This window comes from Notamacropus eugenii, chromosome 6 (genome assembly GCF_028372415.1).
Source record: "Notamacropus eugenii isolate mMacEug1 chromosome 6, mMacEug1.pri_v2, whole genome shotgun sequence".
In the NCBI taxonomy this organism is placed as follows: Eukaryota; Metazoa; Chordata; class Mammalia; order Diprotodontia; family Macropodidae; genus Notamacropus; species Notamacropus eugenii.
In genome coordinates, this window is record NC_092877.1 from 308,983,407 (window position 1) to 309,006,977 (window position 23,571).

Genomic DNA, 23,571 nt, shown 5'->3' on the forward strand with positions numbered 1-23,571 from the left:
CAGGTAGACACAAGTCTAGGCTCAACTCTTGGATGTAGTCAATTGACTAGATCTCAGAGATGCTCAGAATGACCATGCCTACCCCCGTTAATGCCCTCATCAGGGTACAATTCCCTCAAGGTATTCAGACCTGGGATGCATGTTTCTTGAGGTTAATGGTAACTTCCTCTATTTTCCTATGATGTGTTCTAGGAACATCTTATTACTTATTAATTTTATGCTGAGGATAAGCATTATGGTCATTTTGATACTCCAGTTTGGAGGAATTTTGATTCATTAGAAGAACCCTGAACTGAGAGTTAGGGAAAAAATGGATGCAGTCCTGGACTTGTCACTAAAATTAGCTGCATCATTAAAAGTATTGGTTACTTCAACTCCCTGGGCCTCAGCTTCCTCCTCTGTACAATATTCATATTAAACTAGATCAGGAGTTCCTAACCTGGGGTCCATGAACTTATTATATAGATAGATGTTGTGTGTATGTGTAATTTTGCATACATACACACAAGCACAAACACACACATATTTCAATATAAATGGTTTCTTGCATAATCCTGTGCATTTTATGTATTTAAAAATGTTACCCTGAGGAAGGATCCATAAGCACCATAGAATGCCAATGAGATCCATGATACAAAAAATGGTTAAGAGCCCCTGAGCTAGATGGTCTCTGAGCTCTCTTATAGTTCTGACATTTATAACTTCAAAGTACTGAAATTCCTGAAGCAGAAGAATTGAGTATGATTTCTTTTCTTTAACTTGAGGACCATAACAGGATTCTATTTCATTCATTCATTCATTCATCTATTTATAGTTTCAGTATGATAGGACAAATACTACAATTTGCAGTAAAGGAAAAGGAAAAAGAAATCTAAAATGAATTACTTAACTGTATACTGAAGATAAATTCACTTTGTTGAGTTCTTTAGTCACTGTATTATTTGTGAAAAAATTATGTCACATAAATCTGGAACCTCAGTCAGCTAGTATAAATTCAAGGGATTAACAGAAGCAGTGATGAGTGCAAAATCAGTTTACCAATACTATTGTACTATATGCTATTTGTTACTGATTCCTCCAGGTCTGAATCTTAAGGTCCATTTTTCCTCAGTCATGTCTTCTGAAGCTGTCTTATTGGTGGCAAGATCAGGATTGGTGAAGGGAACCTCACTCACTACGTACTTCCCTTCAGATATCTTTGCTAACCTTTGACTTGTGACACCATTCCTCTTTTGCCAGAGCTGGCAGTACCCTTCAAACCACCCCATGGCAGCCTAGAGATAGGATTCATACCCATGAGGTAGCAACAGTAAGTAATGTCTTTTTTCTGGTTTTTGTTTAGGTTTTTTCAGGCTAACTCTACTCTGACCAACTCTAAAATTTCAGTCATTGAGTCATGAAAGAGAGGGGCAGATACCTTTATGGTAGCATTTTCCAGTGAACTCCTTGGAAAAATCATTACAAGTTATTGCATAGGATATAAACTTTCATCCATATTTATTTATTCCTTAGCTATTACCCCCTAAGTCAGTGGCATTCAACCAAATAATTTAAAAGCAAACAGTTTCTAAGCACCTGCAATATGCCAGTTACTATCCTAGGTAAAGAGGAGACAAAGACAAAACAGAATCTCCCTTCCCTCAAGGAGGTTACATTCAATGGAAAATAGAATTGCTCCTCTTTGAAAGATTATCTCGAAATGAAAACTGTTTCAGATTAATTCTGGCCTGTGTCAAACTCAGGGATGATAAAAGTTTCACTACTTATATCAGAAAGTACTTCTTTTTCCCAATGTCCTTTAAAGAGGTGGGGGAGTTGGGGTGTAGAACATTAAACATGTTAGGTTTTTTCCAATATGTTGGTTAGTTCTCCTGAGCTATTCTCTTCTCCCAACCCCTCTTTTTTATACTTTTTTTAAGAGCTTGCTCTCTGGGAAGCAGAAATGAATATACAAGAAAATATGGATAATGCAAATAAACAAAAATCAATATTTACTTTTTAAAAAGTTCACCCTTTTTCTACTCACATCATTTTTTTCACATCAAATTTTGCTTTAATATGTCCATTGTTTTAGTGACCTACAATTTCTGGGAAATTCCCAAACTCGAGAATACTATTCCTTTCTCCAATATATTTTGTTTTCCCTTTTGTTCCAGATATCACCTGGTCAGTATTCTGCATTATGGTAACACATTTTAACATTGGGAGAAAGTTCGTTACATAATTTTGCTACAACAAAACAAAATAAACAAAAGTCACCCTCCCTAGAAATCCAGTAAACAACATCGCTCCATGGTCACAGAGAAATTGGGCAGAAGCAACTACTGATTGTACATGCTACTACTAATACTAACATACACACATACATACATACATACATATATCTATATATCTATACATACACACACACTGGCTGAATCTATTACTATTAATTCAGTATGTTACAAAATTAAATGATTATCAGATCAACGCAGGATGAGGATATAACTACCTATCTACAATTATTTCACTAGCTGTCAATCCATTGAGTTCGGCAATTTAAACTGCAGGAGTCTCAGTCATTTGATCCTAAGCAATGGCTCTGTATTTTGTTAGTAACTGGAGAGTGTGATACAGATCACCAGTGGGTGTCTTTCTGATGAGTATATGCAGCCACTAACGTTACATGGAAACAACATATATTCCTGGAAATGATACACACAAAAAGAAAACGGGCCCTGGGTAGAATTGAAAGGCCATAATTAAATGGAAAATTCCTGTGATGTTATAACCTGTGAAAGCTGAGCTTGAGTCGTACTGGCCCCAATAAGAAATGACAAGCATTGAAAAAACATCCATAAATTTCCTTTTAAGCAGTATGGTTTGCAGATAAGTGAAATTGTTTTACATTGTCACCAACTTCTACTAGAACCAGTTCAATTTCTGAATTTCTGAAAGCATTGTTTAATTGCGATTGCATCAGGGAAGACACCTTTCCAGAGAGCAGAAAATTGAACAATAAGATTTTCCATGTTAATAAAATAAATGTATCTTGTTGCTATGGTAACTTTGGTACTAAAATATTAAGGAATCTTTTGTCCCCCAATCGTAATTGTGTTGTGAGAGAATCCTAAGTAGCAGCTGATTACTAACCTATGCTTCATAATCCCTTAATGTGGAGTAAGTCAGGTTATATAATCAACACCATGTATACATGGGACAAAAGATAGAATTGGAATCAAAAGTTACTTGTCTTATCTTAAACAGTATACCAAAGATATAGGAATTTTGGCCCCTACTTCAGCCCTCAACCATCCCAGAACCCATCCCAGGTGAGGGGGAGGTAACACTGTTCTATTTTCTCCCCAGTCTCAGAACCCATCCATGCTTGATTATTCACACAATTTGAATTAGAACAAGGGATGACATCCTTTTCCACAAGATAGAGAATCACCAAGGCTTAACATCTTCCTTACTATTGACTCCTAAGTTCCTCCAGGCCTTGCCATCTGCCCTGCCTCTATACCCTGCAGACTCGTAGCACATTATGTCCTAATGACATAAACTGAAGAGTAGGGATCTTGCCATTTACCCTGCTGCAACACCCTTACATCTACATGAACCTGCTTTTACACATTTTTGAGCCAATCAAATGAATGTTATCTATTAAATGAGGTAATATGTGTAAAGTATTTTGCAAATGCTAAAGCACTATATAAAACAGCTACTTTTTTTTTCTGGAGAGAAGGGAACATGTCATTTTTCAAAATTTGTATCATATGTAAATATTTCCCCCATTCATGTATTTACTAGTAGGAAGGGAGTTAAGGAAGGGGAGAAAAAGTTATTGTATAACACAATTTTGTTTCTTAATCGTAATGCCCTTTATGACCTTGGGCAAACCCATCTATAAAAAGAGGGGGCTTGACTAGAAATCCTCTCTAAGCTCTAATTCTATGATCCTATAATGTACAGCTCATGTATAGCTTGAAATCTAAAGTCAAGATATAGAGGATGTTAAGAATTAGGAGGCCAGAATAGTCAAAAGGGTCAAAGGGTGATGGGAAGAAAAAGTTGAAAGTTATGAGCCAGTAGCTGAACTCATTGGGGAGGAGGGAAAATGAGTAGGAGTAGAACTGAGTTTACTATTTGTAGAAAGTTTGGGAGAAGGTTACGTGTCATCATATTTTGTCACAGATTTTCTCGGCCCCATCTTCTTTTTGGTGAAGCACTGATTCATAGGAAGAGGACACAGTGACCACAAACACATGTGGTATAGCAGTTCAGGGGTCAACTGGGCATCCAACCCACCATCTTCTAAGAAGAATAAAGCATCTTTCCAATCTTGCTATGGCATTTTAAATCAAAGCCATGGATTCCCCACTATAGTTCAAGGTCTGATAAGATATCATTTGCCAGGAATTTTGTGGAAAGGGTTCTTTTTCAGGTATAGATTAAGGTAGGTGGGATTTGATGTTCCTTCTCACTCTGGGTTTCAATGATTATGTGAGAGATCTAACTTTTCAAGTGCAGAATTGCTGAAATTCAGAATTAGAGGTCACCTAATCCAAGTCATACTTGGATTTTATCCTCTTACCCATCATCATCACCACCATCATCATCAAAATCCAGTTGTCTTATGCAGAATGATGCTAGTTAGTTAACTATGTTGTAGTTGAAAAGCTGAGTCTTTTTCAAAGAACTCTTACAAATTAGTGTACAAATGCGTTTCCATGAAAGCAGAATAGACTATCAATCTTCTTTAAATAATGTCTTCATTGGTATAATCAATCTTGTAACTGCCAGTGCTCTAGGAATGGCACCTAAAAGACATGGCTAAGAGGAGAAGCCCAGGTGCTGTCCACAGAAGATCACGGATCAGGTCTACTGTCAAACGCAGCAGTCGCCTGCCTTCATAGGAAACTGGATCTATAGTTCATAATTAGCTAGGCCGAATAAATAACCAGTACGAGTAGATGAATTTTCTTTGAACCGATTATCATCTTGAGTCCATCCTTTACCCAAATACCCTCATTCTCACGCTGGCTGATTGCCAGTGCACAGAGCCTTAGAAAACTACTCATTGAAACTGCTTATAGAATTCTTACTTTATGTCTACTGACTTCCTTACAGTTATCATCCTGCTCTACCCTTTTTGTTGCTGTTGAGGTATTTTCCAGTCGTGTCCAACTCTTCGTGACCCCATTTGGGGTTTTCTTGGCAAAGATACTGCTCTATCTACCCTACTTCAATGCTGCACGTGTATAACCCTTAGCCAATGAGTATGGACAAGGGGTCCTGAGCACTACCATTTGTCTTTCTCCCTGAGGGAAATTAGCTTCCTTTTGAACCTGCATCTTAGAGTTTGGTAAACAAGACTATTACACTGTGTCATTAGCAGGGCTAACTGTCTTAAGGCAGTCATTGATGAAGGCTATTCTATAAGGCTGCTTGAGGTATTAGCTTTACTGAGACCCTGCCTTACCTAAATACTTGGAGAAAAGGAGTGAAAGGGTAGAAGTGGAAGTTTGCTAATATACTATCATCACTTTTACTCAATGGTGCAGCCAATGGCTCATTAGAAGGCCATTCTAAGCAAAACAATTCATGGATTTTTTGTTTATTTTAGCCCAAAATACTTCACCCTCAAAAACAAATTTTGAAAGAGTAATTTAACTTAAACACTATACCTTAGGCTGGTGTTTTATTTGGTTTGAGGGTAAATGTTGTCCAGAGAAAACAGGGAAAATCAGAGAAAGTGGTATAATTTTCAACCTTTTCCTGAGAAAGGCTTTCACAGTTTAGCTTCCTTAGTTTATTTGAAGTAGTATTCATTAGTATAAAATGAGGTAGATTCAAATGATTTCTTTTGACTTGCCCAGGGTCACACAGCTAGTATCTGAGGCTGGATTTGAATTCAAGTGTTCCTGACTCTAGTCCTGCCACTTGTAATGGTAATTTAAATTTGAAGACCTTTCCCATCCACTAATAGGTCCATGTGACCTGCTTAAATCACATGGAAGCCTAAATCACATGTGGTAGTAGGAGCTTGTTGAAGGGATGGAAGAGGAGCTGAGAGGAAGCTAATCAGAGAGCAATCAGACCTGGGAAAGGCAGCTGGATAGAGCAAAGGAGACAGATTGTTTGTGAGAAGCTTAACAGAGGAAAGTTCCCTCTGCATTGTTATTGTGTATAGATGTCTTTGTTAGTATGATGGATTTGGCTTTCTGGTGTCTGAATAAATGTTTTGGTTCTGTCTTCCATGTAGTGACACTTTTATATTTCGCCACTCAGAATTGCACCAGCATATTCATGTCTGCCATAGATGCTGTGAATATTGCATTGGGGTATCATCACTCTATACACTGTGGCATCTAGTATGTATACTCTTTCTATATAAGAAATGTATAAGATTTCTCTATACGAAATCTTAGGCAGGATTAAAAGAAGTTTTGTGTTTAGAATAAAGAATGGTATATTGGGTGTATGAGAATCTACCCTAGTCTGATCACATCTAGTGTATTGTTTTCAGGTTAGAATGCTTTCTGACTTTTAAGAAGAGCATTGACAAGCTGATATGCACTGGAGGAGGGTAAAGAGGAATTCCATCAGGAACTAGAAATATTTAGCTTGGAGAAGAGAACAGTTGGGAGCGAGGGAGGAGGAAGAAAAGGAAAGCAGAAGTCTTCAGATATTTGTCTTTGAATTTCCAGGCCCTACACACACGTTCCTCGTACACAGTAGGCACTAGATATATATTTCTTGCATTTGCTGAGATACTTGGCTGTCTTCAATGTTGTTTGTCTTCATACTGTGGTCATGGTTTAAGCTGTTTTCATTCTACTAACTTTTGTGCCACATAAGTTCATAAAATCCTTCCCAAGTGTTTTGAAATTCTTCACATTTCTCATTTCTTAGAGTACCATATTTCACCATGTTTCTTTACCACATTTTACTCATCTGTTCCCAATCACTGGGCCGCCACTGTTCTGTGTGTGTGTGTGTGTGTATGTGTGACACACACACACACACACACACACATATATATATATATGTACATATATATATATATGCATGTGCATAAATTTTCCCTCTATCTTTGACCTGTCAAATAGTATATTTGCCTACTAATGATACTGTTGGGTTCAAGGAAGATGAAGATTTCAGTAATATACCTGGTACAGTGAAAGGCCTGCTGGTTTTGGAGTTAGAGAGCATGAATTTTAATTTGACTTTACTATTCACTACCTAAGGGACCTTTATAAATCATTAAGCTCATTGGGTCTCAGTTCATGTTCTATAAACGAAGGAACTAGTCTTTAATGTCCCTTCCAGCTTGAAATCTAGGAAGTCGCTACAATTCTATGGGTCAACAGTATATTAATATGTCTCTCTTTATATAGACCCTACAATATTGAACATTTTTATCTTTTGAAATCTTTGCTAATCTGGCGGGTATGTGGGAGATAGCAGAGTTGTTTTAATTTGTATTTCTCTTATTATTCATGTGTTGGAGTATTCTTTCATGTAGTATAACTTTTTTTCTTCCATATACTAAATCCCACTTCCCAGATTTCTATATATCCTTTATGTCTTCTGGACAGAATTTCTTTCACATTCCATTCCCCATTCCCTTTTAAATACAATGTTCGTTCATTTCAGCTGTCAATTCTTCATGACCCCAGTTAAGATTTTCTTAGCAGAGATACTGGAGTGACTTGTCATTTCCTTTTCCAGCTCATTTTTACAGATGAAGAAATTTAGGCAAAAATCCAAGATTAAGTGACTGGACCAGGGTCACACAGCTAGCAAGTGTCTGAGGCTGTATTTAAACTTAGGTGCTCTGATTCCAGGCCCAGCACTGTCTACATACTGCCCTGTTAAAGTTAAGGGATTACTATTTCTTTCTTTTCCATTTTACATCTTGTTACAAGGCCAAGGAGTTCAAAACAAAATAAAAACTTCAGTTTTGTTCTTCAGTAGCAACACGCCTCCCTCATTCTCTTTAGAGGTTTTCAACTAATAAGAGAAGATAAAATCATAAATAGGTCAACATATTTATTAATCCCATGGACCTTATACTCCACCTTCCAAACAAGTGGCCTGTAAACTCACCAGTCTTTCAGCCTTGCCATCAACTCTGTCCACTGAAGATGACCAGGTATTATCATTATAGAAGCTAATGCCTCCTAAATATTGAATTTATCTTAGTTTTGAAAATGAATGGTTTGATTGTATTACTTCAGGTCATTTCTCTGAATCTGGGCTTACTCTTTTGAAAAAGAAGGGCACTTTTTAAAGGTTCTTTTGAAGCTTTTTTTGGTTTCCATCTAGCTCAAAAAAAATAATATGCTAAGGAGAGAGGAACAGGGTAAACTATCAATGAAAGGAAATTTAAAAATATAAAACATTCAAAGAGGGTAAAAGTTGTAAAAATATCTAGTTTCTGTTTTGCACATTTTTTTCACCATCTTTGACTTTTTGTGGAAGTGAGCACACCTTGAATAAATGAAAAGGTCTCTGACATTTACATTATTTCCCAGACAGCAAAAAGCTAAATTTCGGTAAATTATAAGAAATCAAGGCTTTGTGCTTATGTAAATTACATGAAAATCCAAACGATATGGCAGCAAGACACTGCCATACTACTAGGCATTGTGAAGCCAATTAATTAATAGTTGGCAAACTATTCTTCTGTACCTCCTCCCAATTAAGATTATAATAATGCAAAGAAACATTGGGCTGTTTTTGAGATCTTTTTTAGCTGAAGAAATTCAGAAATTTTTAAAGAAGTCATTCAAATAGTCCCTCAATTCTATCCTCCTCCAAGAAGTCTTTCTTTGTAATTGGGGGTGGGGAGAAGGTAACCATTTCCCCTATTCACTTTAAATCAATTTATATAAATTATACTGCTCACGATTCCGCTCAAGGACTGGATCCACAAAATATATTTACTCATTTGTTAATTCATTATTTTTTCACATTTTTGTCTGAGGGAGTCTCATTACAAGGCTATCCACTTGGTCTATGTCATAAGTAAAATTATTATAGATAAAACTATGTGGTAATGATACTAGTGCTACCTGAACAAGAGACAAACATTAGAAACTAGTGATAAATAAACTGCCTTGGGTAAAGACCAAATTAGATCTATGTTATATTGACTTCCACATTATGGTTCAAGTTAAATGTGATGAATTATATCTACTAATATTCATTTCATAAAACAAACTTTTCAATTTCATGTCGAAATATTGAAAAGACATGGATTATATTTATTACTCAATTCTACTCATCAAACATTAAATATCTATTGTTTATATCTGTTGGGAGCATATTAAGATAAAAACCAAATAATTCTTGTCTTTGAAGAACTTTTATTCAGCTCTGAACCAGCAGAGTGTAATGGATAGATCACAGACCTGGAAGACAGGAAGACCTGTGTTTAAATGTTAAACCAGATACTTGCTAGTTGTGTCCCATATAAGTGATCATATAAGTCCCATCATCATCTTCATTATCATGATCCTTTTTACAATATGTACAAAGATAAATGCTATAATAAAAACATATAATTTATATGTGATTATACTTTAAAATAATTTTTTGAATAATATTTCATTTTTCCTTAATTAACATGTAAAGCTTTTTAACTTTAAAAAAAAAATGAGTTCCAAATTCTATTACTTTTTTCTATGGCAACAGATAGCATGTTTCATCATGAGTCCTTCAGAATTCTCTTGGATCTTTGTAGTGATGAAAAGAACGAATTCAGTCACAGTTATTCATCATATAATATTGATGTTACTGTGTATAATGTTCTGTTTCTGTACACATCTTTCTGCATCAATTCATATAAATTTTTCCAGGTTTTTTTTTTCTGAAATCATCCTGCTTGTCATTTTTTATAACACAATAATAATACATTACCATCATATACCATAACTTGTTCAGCATTTGTTGGGATTAGAAGCTCAATTCCGTGTGGACGGTCTCGGGCGGGTAAAAGTGGGACTTCTAAATCTTAGAGTCTTATGAGGCCCTCCATGAACAGCGTGGGTTCGAGAAGGTCAGACTGAGCTAGCTCGGCTAGCTCGGGTATTTCCGCCTCTCCCCGGGAGATACGTGATGGGTGGAGTCTCCCTGCCCTCGAGATTGTCCCGGATTGGAGCACACCTAGTTACCTAACAGCACGGTATTGAGATGCAAACTGTGCGGCTGAAGGTTAAGTAGGATTGAGGAAGCCTGAAAGCTCTCTCTTAGCACGTGTGGAGCCAAGAGGACAGTAGGCTCTGCTTCTTTTCTTTCTCTCTCCCCTCCCCGTCTCTCCCCGCTTGTACTTCTACTTCCAATCCCTTAAGCTTAGCCTCCTTAGGAAATCTCCCCCTCTTCCTCCTAAGGAAGACCCCCTGCACTTGTAACTAGACCCTGAAATAAAGCTCAACCCTTGTTCGACTCTGGAACGTCCTTTCTCTCATATGTGCATCCGGCTTGGCCAGCCGAAGACCTCGGAGGTGAGGTAAGAAAGACTCGGGTAGCCCAATACAGGCCTCTAGGCCTGACAAGCATTGATAGGCATCTTCTCAATTTTTAATTCTTAGCCACCACAAAAAGAGCTGCTACAAATACATTTGTACAAATAGGCTCTTTTCCCTTTTATATCTCTGAGATGCAGACCTAGTAGAGGTATTGTTGGATCAAAAGGTATTCACTGTAAAGTAATTTCAAGAGAGAAAAAGCTTACAGCGTTATGATAGATTTAGTCAGAAATAATTAAGACACCAAAAAATAATCTTTTCCTGTTTTCAGATCATATTTCTTGTATTACAACCTATTATTTTAATAAGAAGGGCATCTCACTCCCCATAGGAAGTCTGTAAAGAAAGGTAATAGTGAAAAAGCAGCCCTGTGATCATGAAGAATGTGGATACTTAGTCAACAATAAAAAAGGGGAATTTAAAAGAGATGAATATTAAACACAGGAAGCAGAAAGAACACAAACACTGTGGAAGGAAAACAGCTCAAGGAAAGCATAGAAGATTTTTAAAACTGGCATAACAGAAACTATTTCTAGCAAAGCAAGTTTAGGATAAATGCTACTTTATGTACATACATACATACATATAAACATTTGTTATATGCATAAATATATACACACAAACATGTATGTATACATACTTAAGTATATGTGTGTATATATGTATGTGTATACATATATATATGAAAAGCTAGTAATATATCTCAATATTCATTACTCTAGAAATTGCTATCTAACTTCCTCTTTTTCTTACATAGGGATATAAAAATTAATAGGGTAAGCACCATATATTTTAATGGTTCTTGATTTCATTAATTTAGTTTTTTTTTAATATCCTTTCAGTGATAGTTTACCCTGTTCCTCCCTCCTTAGCATATTATTTTTTTTTGAATTCCTGTGGTCAAAACAAACAAACATTTTGAGGCAGTCTCCTCGTGATGAACCTTTGTGAACTTAATGATGCTGGGCCTCTGTATACATGGTTCATTATTGAACCTGCATTTGAAATCTTTACAGTGTGACAGGAGTTGCCAGAGACTTGCTCCAATAAATAAATTTTCCAAATATAAGGCAATATCCATTCCACAACAATGTATTAAAGGACAAATTTAATGGAGGGGGCGTGTTAAAATTACATATTGTTCTGGGGTCCCCCTAACTACCTTCCTCCATTTAGTCAGTATAGTAAGTTTTAAAGTAGTCAGTATAAAGAGAAATAGGAGTCAATTAGATTGCAAAGGAGAACTGGAAATCATATACAAACCATCCTAAAGAATAAAGAAATAAAATTTACAAGTTGTATCATATATTAACCAAAATTTACAGCCTGGTAATATGTGATGAATAAGCAGAAGCCAACTAGACATTGCTATCAGGGTTATGATCCTATTATATGTAAATTCCAAACCTCCACAACTCCAAACCAGTAGAATATTTAAAAAAGAAAGTATTGATTACTTTGAAATGACAACTTTGCAGTTTTAAGGATAACTGAGCTGATTTGGATATGTTAATGAACTAACTCCAAGGTGACACTAATATGTTTCTCTGTTTTATACACACACCCCAAAAATTATAAAAATGAGACTTCAAATTGGTGCCTGCAATCATTTTTCCATCTCCATTGGATCCAGGCAGGTGGATTATAATCCAGTTATGTGATGCTTCCCCTCTCTTTCCTTTTCATCACACTGCTGGTCTCTCTTCACCATCTCATCCCCCTTGACCCTGCCCCATCTGCCTCTTTTTCCCTACTTTCTGCTACTTGTTTCTATATTTTCTGTGCTGTTTATGTTCATGTCCTAAAGTGTGATTGCTGCCCTATTCCCTACTGCCAGTTGTGATCTCTCCAGATGTGTACCTGAAGAACCAGGCTTGCCTATCCATATTTCATAATTTCAAAAATTAATTACCAATTCAAGGGGTTTTGTATATGTGCATACAATTATAAAGGGAAGCAACATGGTATGGAGGAGAAAGAGAGACAGACAGACAGACAGACAGACAGACCTGTGTTCAAGCTTAACTGAACATACTGACTGTGACTGTGGACAACTCAATCTCACAGTATCTCAGGCAAAAGTCTAAGATTAAGCTGCAGAGAATATACCAATCTTCAGTGAAAAGGGGAGTTCTTTAAACCAATGAAATCACAAATCTAGTTCGGATCTGTATATTTGTGTATTTATGTGCACATATGATATGTTATATGTATTGTCTATACATATCAGAGATAGTGAAAAGGACAGATGGGTGTCTAGAAAGTATCTTGTTGGTAACCTGACATCTGTGTCTTGGTACAGGTTGCTTCTGATGACTGGAATATACTACTTCACTTCAAAGTTCATCCTCAGACCTATCTGTCCTCCTGACTCTAGGTCCCACTTTAACTGCCCCCACACCAAATACTTTATAGATATAGCGTAAGGTGATCAAGGGCTAGTACAGTTTTTGTTGTTGTTATTTTATCCTCAATATCATCACTGTGCCTGGAAATCTGTGTGTGTGTGTGTGTGTGTGTGTGTGTGTGTGTGTGTGCGCTCGTGTGCGGGGTGGGGGGGCAAGTGCTCCAGGTAAATTATTAAGATTATAAATTTCAGAACAGCACAAATGCTCATATTTCTTTATCTCTAGATGTATAGATATAGTTAAGGCATGTATGTATATGTATATGTGTATATATGCACATGAATAGATACATGAATATATATATTCACACGTGCACATTCATATGTATATATACATGTATATGAGTCTCTGTGTACATAAATGAATCCATACATATATGTACCTAGTGCATATTTACACATGTATATAGTGCATATGTATGTATATAACCCTTGGTCTCTAAACTCATTGGTATGTAATTCTTTCCTTATTGTTGGAGATAAAGGCCTTGCCCTAGGTGAGGGCACTGAGAGCTGATGGACTGAGAGCTTTAGTTCTCAGCAGTCTCCTACTCTGGCACTGGTCAAGCTTCAAGTTTTCTTTGAACACTGAGTTAGCATCCAGCTTTGAGAGAACATATGGAGAAGGCCAACAACACTTCAGGTTGCTCAAGGAAAAGAATCTGGGAAGACATGAGAGGAGCAAGTAGCCTGCAACATGTCCTGACTCTCAGCTTGCTACTACAGTGTCTTTGGGAAATTTTCCCTTCATTGAGCTCCAGGACTCTCTCTCTCGGTTGAGGAGAGTGACCTGGAACTCAGTGACTACACTCCATTGTTCTGTATTGTCTTGTATACATTCTCCTGAGTATACTTTCTTTCCTTTCTGTTTTGGTATGATTTGGATAAGTGGGTTTCTTTGCTATTTGCTATGAGTGTTCATTGTGGAATTGGTATTACCTGGGGAAGGGGCTGAACCTTGAGGGTAGAGCTTATGTTCCCACCTTCCCTCTAAAATGACAAAGCAATCAAAAACTAGCTCAAACTCAGTCATCTCTTAGATGGACAATATTTAAGGAAGCAAATAGACTTACTTCTAGACTGGTACCCTCTCTCTAAGGAGCCCACAGTGGTGGCCTCTGACCCCAATTTCCTCCTCCCTCTCCTGGGCAGGAATGAAAATCTCCCTTGATGAAAGATGGGAGGAGAAGAGGCTAGAAATGTTTACTCAGTACACACACACACACCCACACATACACATACCCACACACATATATGTGTATATGTATGTATCATTCATATGTGTATGCAGATGTACACACAAATAATGATACAGGTACACACATATATTTATGTGTTTACATATGTACACATGTTTATATATGAATTTTCATTTGATTTTCTGACTTATATGTATATCTATCTGTAATTCATAGTCACAATTGACTATCTTCCCAGCATCCTAAATATTATCATATTATAGAAACCTTATGTTCAAATAAGAGAGACAAAAAGTATTTTAGTTATTGAAGATTTTTTTCCATTTGTCATTTCTTCCTTGTGTCTCCAAGGAAATACCCAGAAGAAAAGTGGAAAACCATCTAAGATAAATTAAGACATGCTTAATAAATATAAGGATAATGGAGAAATTAACACATTACCAGACATAGAAACAAAGAACATACAATGGAAAATGAATGGGGAAAAAGAGGGGATCATTTGTAGCACGTGTATATGTATGCATGTATACATAACAAAGGAAAGAGACAGTTAAAGGAAGAGTATTTAAAAAGTTATTGGAAAAGATTTGAAGATAAAAGTACAGAAAGAATAAGAGAGCCATGAAGGAATTTTTGTACTTTGGAAATTGAAGGAAAGACCTCAATCACGAAAGAACAAAAATCTGTCTAGGAAATAAATGAGTTGTTTTCTTGGACAAGCATATCAAACACAAACATATGCAGGTTTTATTGTTTTATATATACACTTAAATAAAATAATAGCTTTGATTAAGATATGGAGCACAAAAGGATTAAAAATTCCCAAACTTTACTTCAGAAATTCTACATTCTTAAAAAGAAAAAAAAAATTAACTCAACTGGTTCCTAGAAGAATCAAACTAGTAGATTCTTTTTGTTCCATGAAATATTCTGGACTAATACATGTTCTCTCTTCTGTCACAACCAGCATGGGTGCCCAGCTCTAATAAATACACTGTTTAATATTCTCCCACTTCCTTCATCCAGTAACCAAAGTGGTAATTCTTCTATATAGGTATGAGACACAAATGGTTCAGCTGATTCTAGATTATGGTCTCAAATTAGTTCTAGCATAATTATTTAATATCAACTTAACTTTTTTAATATAACTTGACTTTCTTGCAATCATGTGTAGCTTTTATATATTTGAAAAGGACTTAGGATTTGGGGCAACTCTGATGTGTAAGAAGTGACCAAAGGTGTAGAAGTTAAGGAATTTGCATAAATATGATCTACAGCATGTTTCATAGCTGTTAAAATTTGGTTCAAGACTGATGAGAAAAGGAAAGACTGGTGAATTATGGATAACTGACTTTTCTGACCACTCTAGGTGAACATGCATATATTAAATTCTCTAAATTGAAAAGGACTTAAGATGTTGGGCAACTTTGATGTGTAATAAGGGAGATATTTTGATGTAATAACAATAACCATTCCAGTGACCTCCCTGATGGACTATGACCTTGTAGATTTGATGGACATGTTTATACAGGTTTTCCAAAAGTCTTAGCATGGTTCTAGTCTTTAAGAGCTTTAATAACAACTTTTAAAATTGCATTAAAACTTTTTGGAAACCCTATAATAATGTAATGCCCATGTTGCTAAGAGTTCTCTTTTATTTAAGGATTCTCAGAGCAAAAATGCATAAAGTAATAATTTTAACTTTTAGACTAAACATTCCCATATTCTAAGAATTCATTTCTACAACAGGGGGGAAAGAGAGAGTGAAAGAGAGAAAGAGAGAGAGACAGAGACAGAGACAGAAACACACAGAGAGACAGAGACAGAGAGACAGAGACAGAGAGAAAGAGAGACAGAAACAGAGACAGAGAGAGACAGAGAGAGACAGACAGAGACAGAGAGAGAGCGACACAGAGAGAGAGAGAGAGAACGCTAAATTTGCTTAAAATTATTCAGAGATCAAAATAATAATGGAGATGCAGTACAACATCTGTTGAGAATCGTGACCACTTTGACCTTATAATATGAACACAGTCGACACAATAAAAGCAAATTTGGCCAATCAGATGCACCTGTGTTATGTGTCTCATGTTGATTAACACTTAATAGAAGTCCCAGGAAAGCTGAATTTTCTGTTTTAATGTAAACTGTAGTTTTATAATTATTTCTCCAATGAGGCTAATTATTTGTCACTGTTCAAACTACAGCTTTTGGTTATGATTTATTTTTACCAGGTCATCAAGAGTCATCCCCTCAGTTTTAAATTCTTATCATAGTCTGAATTCATTGGTATCACGCAGCTGGGCTTAAGAAGAAAACAATTTGTTGTGCAAAAAAAGTATATTGGTTGGTAATTCATCCCGACTCACTTTCCTTTCTTCACATCACTAGGAGATGATGCATGGTTGTAATTATGTTTTTTTCTTTTTTCAAAAGAATAGCAGGGAAGTGGACATACCGCACTGCTAGTTGCGGGGTCAGCAGAGGAGGAAAAGAAGATCCTATCTTATTCATCTTCTCCAAAAACTCTACTGCTTTCAAACTAACATGTAGCCTCTAAGCATGAACCTCCTTAGTCATTTGCATGCCTGCGATTGTTTTTTTTAATGCCTGTGCTAAATGACAAGCAAAAAACTCTTCTATGAAAATCATGCCCTTCCATTAAAATGTCCATGGTTTGATTTGGTCAGTGCCAAACTGCATTTTATATTTGTGATGTTTTCGTTAGTTTTCCTTTGGCTAAAGGTCACATGGGAGTCCATTTACAATAGTAATAATATTAATTGTAAACGCTATCATTGCCTTTCATGTAGGATGTTGGGCCAAATGATTGGTATTAGACTACAGGAGCAGTCAGGGGTGGAAAGGACAAAGGAAGTAGGAGGAAAATACATGACTGTAGTGAACATCGCTGCATACTGAGAGCTAATTTACACAAATAGGCTAGACGAAAACAGATGGGAAGAGGGAAAGAGGGAGAGGGTTGACTAATGACACCTGACTGCCAAATGACCCTGTGGGTTTGAACATTGGCATGACATCTAAAACTGTGCCAGCAGCCACTTAGAACTGCCCTGTTCTCCCTCACATTTCATTAAACAAACTAACCTTGGTCTTTTTATTGTTATCATTACTGGGGAAATTTATATACTATATCCACAGGATACTCAGAACGTATATTCTAATGAGGCTCTTCTTGGAGAAGAGTGTATGAATGGATGATTAAATGAATTCTTGCACACAGTGTCTATTGTTCTAAAAGTTAGGACTTTGGTCTATTTGTCCCTCCAAGAGCCTCCTTTGTAATGCATAAGGTGTGTGCACTTGTGTACTGATGCTTGTGTGTGAGTGCATGAGTGACCTTTTGCTATTGAATAAACGCAGTGATGGAAATTGGGGGAAAAATGACTATGGGCAACACAATTCTCTTACTACATCATTTATTTCCACTGAAATGATTTCCTTACTGGTGGAGCCAGAGTCACACTTTACGTGATGTTCCTGCCTCTTGCTTTCACTCTCATCCACTCCTCCTTTATCCCCCTCCATTTTCATTACCAAATAAATGTCAAGTAAAAATAATATGACACTGTTAGGAGTTTATTGTTTTACCATCTAAACGGCAGAAAGGTTTATTTAATCAAATTCTCTTAAAAATTCTGTATAGTAACTAAGAAGAAATGTAAGGCTGAAAATAATCTTGGATGACATTTTGTATGCGTAGGGCACCTTGTCTTTAAGGATCTCAAAGTACTGCATAGATAGTCTGTGAAGGCTAGTGTGATTCTTTTCATTTTATCCATGAAGAAATTAAAGTAATGCTACAAGTGAGTGATAGGATTGGGCAAACATGCATCCCAAGCCAAAACATCATTCAGTGAGCTTTATCAAATCCAATGGATTGTTATTGTTCTTCATCAGGTCCAACTTGTACCTCTTCTCTTGACCAACTTGAACTTATATACATGTCATTGTTCAATTATGATAATTCACAAAGAAATACAGGAAGAGGGTGGGAGAGATGAATAGATTATATACTGATGAAAGGATATTTTAGAAGCACATCTATGATGGAAATTTAGAGACAAGAAGAGCCTTAGGAATTTTTTACATCATGGAATCATAGATTTAGGACTGGAAGGGATTTTAGAAGTCACATTGTCAAAACTCCTCATTTTTCAGTGTAGTACCTAAAGACCAGAGAGGATTTTCCAATGATCATGAAGTAAGGAAGTGAAAAAGTCAGAATATGAACACAGGTCCTTGGACTTCAAACCCAGCATTCTGTACACTGTACTCCATGGCCTCTCCAAATATATAAAAGAAATTGAGCCTCAGAGAGATAAAGTGACTTGATTATAGTTACAAAGCAAAGTATGAACACAGCTAGAAATAAACCTCAATATTGTGAGTCCCAGACCAGAGTTCTTTCCATGATCTTATTTGTGTTAACAGACTACACTGCAAAACAAAGAAAAACATGGATTGTCTTAGAAATTAAGTAGTCCAAGTTTTTACAGATGATGTGCATAGAGGTTAAGTAGCCTATTTCAGATTAATGCTATTCAGTAAAAGGCTGGTCCAGAATGCTAGTTGTGCCATACTTAGTCATGAAATGAATTAGTAGGACCCAGTCGCTCAAGGAAAAGAGGTGTACTAGAGCAATGTCCAGTTGGAACAATCATGGGGACCATGTGGATAGGCAGAAGGCATCAATCTCATCCATCATGGAATATAGGCAACTAAATGAAGTTCAGCCACAAGAACACATGGGTGATATCAAACCCAGGCCTTGTAAGGGATGATAACCAAGAGTCCAGTGAAACATAAATTAGGGCTGTAGAAGAAGGAAAGGGGGAAGAAGGGAAGTGGGGGAGGAGAACTGGACAACCTATAGTGTCTTCTGCTACGTTTAAGAGAAAGTAGCTGTTTGTTGGACAATGCTTGTTGAATTGAGAAGAACTGGGGAATCAAATGGATTGTCCATGCATGTGTGGTTCTGATTTTCACATTCTCTCCACCTGGGAATTCTCTCCTTGAATCATACATGATGATACAATGACTCCTTACTCTTCCCTTAAATGACACAGAATGTTCTATGACTCAGAGTACAAAACTTCACTAACTACTTCCCTCCTGCTTCTGACCCCACAAAACAGAACTAGAAAGAATAAGCAGTCCAGTGCATCTTTCAAAAAGGCCAGCTTCAAGCATAAAGTTTCTGTTGTCCCATTGATCAAAGTTATATCCCTATATTCTGCAGTTGGGACTGTGTAAAGCAGAAGAAAAAGGTTCTAGTGATCTTTTTATAAACTACAAATGAGAGTTGGTAAGCTCTTCAAAATCCTTAATTTGCTCTGGAAAATAATGTGAAAGAGAAAGAGACATCAATATAAGTATTACCCTGTCATCACCTCTATTTCCAAAGAGCCTTATTCTCAAAGGCTCGATCCATATTTTTATTACTTACCTTGATGTAAAAGCTATTACTTTTTGCAATTTCTTAGGTTTTCCACCCACTTCAAAAGACTGTGTTGATGGACACAAAAGCAGAACATAGCAGGAGGAAAGGGAGAGGAGGAAAGAAAGGTATTCTTGTCTTCACAACAAATTTACCAAATGGCATCATATTGTAAAGTTTTCTAAGAAAAGTTCAATAGCCCTTCCAATTCTGAAGAAGTTTGCATTTGAAAGTAAAATTAGGAAAAAACAAGATTTATTTATCTGAGAAATTATTTTTAAACATATTCTGGCCCAAATTATGCAGTTTTGCTATAATCAGATGTAGGAAAAGAAAATGTTGAAAGAGCTTTTTGTCCAGTAATATAAAAGTATTCTAAATGCCCATTTTCTTGAGTCAGCCCTGCCTCCTTTTGTAAAGCTTTTCTTAGAAAAAACAGCTTGAGGTTTCATAATGCCTACTTTCTTTTCTGCTACCATAACTTTTGGTAAGAAATATGGAGAGGGTAGGTGAAGAAGTAGGCTTCATTAAATTACTTTCCTTTGATGTTTAAGTAAGTATAGTTTCCACATATGCCATTAAAAACCAATTCAACATTTAAAGTCCTTTAGGAGACTTTAAAATCTATACTTTTAACCCCAGACGTAAAGCCAGAATTAAGTTAAAGGTCTTATTAGGAGACATGATGGGAAGAAAAAACAGTCAAGTTTGAAGTTTCTTTCATATTTGATCAAACTACCATCAACCAAAAGGCACAGATCCCAGGCAATTTTGCCCCTATTTTTTTTCTTTAATCATACTCAACTGGCACTTAAATCTATGTTCCACTGTGTCGTTTGAGATGTACATTAGAATACAGACAGCATCCATGAAACTGCTATAAATATTCAATTAATTGTACTTTAGTTCCTTTGTATCAGGTACTAAACAAAACATTCCATTATAGGTGAGGCAGTGGATAGAGTGCCAGCCCTGGAGTCAGGAGAATCTGAGTTCAAATGTGGCTTTAGACACTTACTAGCTATGTGACCTTGGACAAATCACTTAACCCTGTTCACCTCAGTTTCCTCATCTGCAGAATAAGCTGGAGAAGGAAATGGTCAACCACTCCATTATCTTTGCTAAGAAAAACCCAAATGTGGTCACAAAGAAATCAAACAAGACTGATATTCCAGACACAGACCTACTATTTAGAACATACTTCATCCCTACTCAGTAAACTCCAGTGGCTCCCTATTACCTCCATGATCAAACTTCTGCTCAATTTCCTTAGGTCCCTTCAAAACTCAGCTTCAATCCCAATTTATATAGGAGTTCTTTTCTGTTCCCTCCGAGATTACCTTCCTTCTACTTTGCATCCATTTTATTTACATGTTATTTACATGTCATCTTTCAATTAGCATATCAGCCCTCAGGGATTTTTTTTTTGGCCTTTCTTGTACCCCAGTACTTAGAACAATGCCAATCATACAGTAAGCATTCAATAAACACACATCAGCAGACAGACTTCAAGAGAAAAAACAAAGATATTATTTTTCCTATAATTTGCTATTAATTTAAAAAAATTAGTAGCAAAAAGAAGGAATTACTGACAAATCTACTCTGTTGTTATCCATGAATAGTAAAGAGATCTTCTAGAAGTCATTCTTAACCTAGCATCCACTGACTTTAAATATATATATGTATGTATATATGTATCTATATGTTTGTGTGTGTTTTGATAAGTATTTCTATAGCATTGGTTTCCTTGATAATCCAGTATATTTTATGAAATACATTTAAAAACTTTTATTTTTCTGAGAAGGTAACCTTAGGATTCAACAGATTGCCAACAGGATCCATGACACAAAAAAGATAAGAATCCCCTTTTCTTAAAGGAAGACTCTCAAAATACCAGAAGGTCTACTTTTGGTGAATTTATGATATGACATAAATAAGACTCCTATAGCTGGGCAGAGAATGTGAAATGTTTCTCTTTGTATCCCCAGCAACTAGCACAAGCCTAGCACAAAGTAGGTGCTTTATAATACTTAGTGATTACTTGACAGTTCTATTTTCTCTTGAGTGTATTTTTACATGGAAGCATCCACTCTAAGGGGTGCTTCTATGTCTCCTTTTTTTATCTGTCTGCTCTGAATGTAACTGAAAGTTCCATTTTTGTCATCTTTCTCACTGTTCACAAGACTCACCTCATCCTGGCCTTGAGGATCACTTTGCCCCTCATTTGTCTCTTTTATCCATGTATATTCTGAACTGGAGTAATGGTAGGTTTAATACTTAGCAAACATTAAAACCACTTAATAAGAGAAACATTTTTTTTTTTTGTAAATTTCATGTTGTTGGGAAAAATAAGCAGTGGTCTCACCTACATTTCTTATTACCATTTCCTCTTCCCAATGTTTCTCATTTTAAAAAAATATTAATTCCACCTATAGAGAAGTACAATTATAAATGTGAATCATAGAGAATGCAATAGGATTTCCTAAATTTTGGTCACATGTTTATATCAAATATAAATTTGGGGTATAAGAATTTCTAGAATCTATCTGGATTGAAATAGCCTAATTAAATAAACCTGAGATAGTCAATGTGGTACAGGGCAAGTTAAGTTGATGAGAGAAGTCAATCATCCTGTTTGAGATGGAGAGATAAATTAGTATTGTAATCAACGGGTTCTAGACATAGAAGTTATGCCACAAGCCATTCAGTTAATCTTCCTCATTTTAAAGATGACAAAAATGTGATGTAGAGAAGTCAAGGAAATTATCCAAATTCACACTAGTAATAAGAGTCAGAGGTGGGATTAGAATCCAGGTCATTTGACTTCAGAACCAGAGCTCTTTCCATCATATTATGATGACTCCCTGTGTACCTCCAGTGTTAGCCTTTGGGTTAGAGTGTTTAAGTACAGATGGACAGTTTTCAAGTTTATTTTAGATCCAATAATTTACCGAAAACACTGATCACCTTATTTGAGCTGTGTAATTGAAGGTAATTTATAGGTTTTACCTGATGCAGGAGCCCCTGCTCCCTGATCAAAAGGTTCCTTGGTCTTTCATAGAATTATCTATAGAATCACAAAACTAATTTTTTTTTTTATCATCTGCTACCAGGAAATATGGAAACAAAAGCAGATTTCTAATGATAATCAACCAAAAGAGAATACAAAAGAAGACTACTTTAGCTTGATCAACATTTACTCTTACTGATTTCTTTTAGGCTCAGTACACATGTGCCTATCTGTCCCTGTTTGGGTGACACAACAGTATTTATGAGAAAAATTTTAAACACCTCAAGGGAGGCCTTTCCTGTTCCCTAGGTCTACCCATTCTGCCTACACTAAGCTTACCTTGTATCTACTCAGTATTTATCTTGGATACACCTATTCATATACATCCTCTATTTTCTAATAAAGTTATTTTCTATAAGCTCCTTGAGGGCCCAGACTGCTTTTTCTTTCTCTTTTTATTTCAGGACTGAACAGAGTGGCTGACACATAGAAAACATTTAATAAATGCTTGATGATTGGTTAAGGATGAAACAAACAAAAAAGAACACAACCAAAAACATTTATCTTCATTTCATCAATAGATACTTAAGCCTTTGCTTTCATATGCTGAGCCTTGGACAAAATACGTGGTGAACTTACATCACCAGTGTGTACAACAGAAATCATTGTTTGTGAAATGGCAATGAAGTAGCTGGATTAATGAAAAATCAGGCAGTAGATATAAGGAGAAATTGAACATGTTCTCCCTTCTACTTCTTTTTAATTAAATGTTCAGAGAAATGGTTGTTTGTGTGCTCTATCTCTGATATGTCTACAGACCAGTGCTTAGTTTTCTGAGCACAATGATATGGGTAGTAGTGGCAGGAAGGGGGCAAGGGAAAGGAGGTGACATTTGCTCTGGGAATTAGCCCTGCCAAAGAACTGTTGTCTATTCCTTGCCTTTGTACCTAGCCACCTGTTTTCAGTTGTCATCCCAG

At 36.2% G+C, this 23,571-nt stretch overlaps 1 protein-coding gene across 1 annotated transcript in view; it reads right to left on the reverse strand.

Moving 5' to 3' along the window:
• ERBB4 (erb-b2 receptor tyrosine kinase 4) overlaps nucleotides 1-23,571 on the reverse strand; it is a 1,360,303-nt gene that overhangs the window by 162,499 nt on the left and 1,174,233 nt on the right. The window lies entirely within an intron of this gene.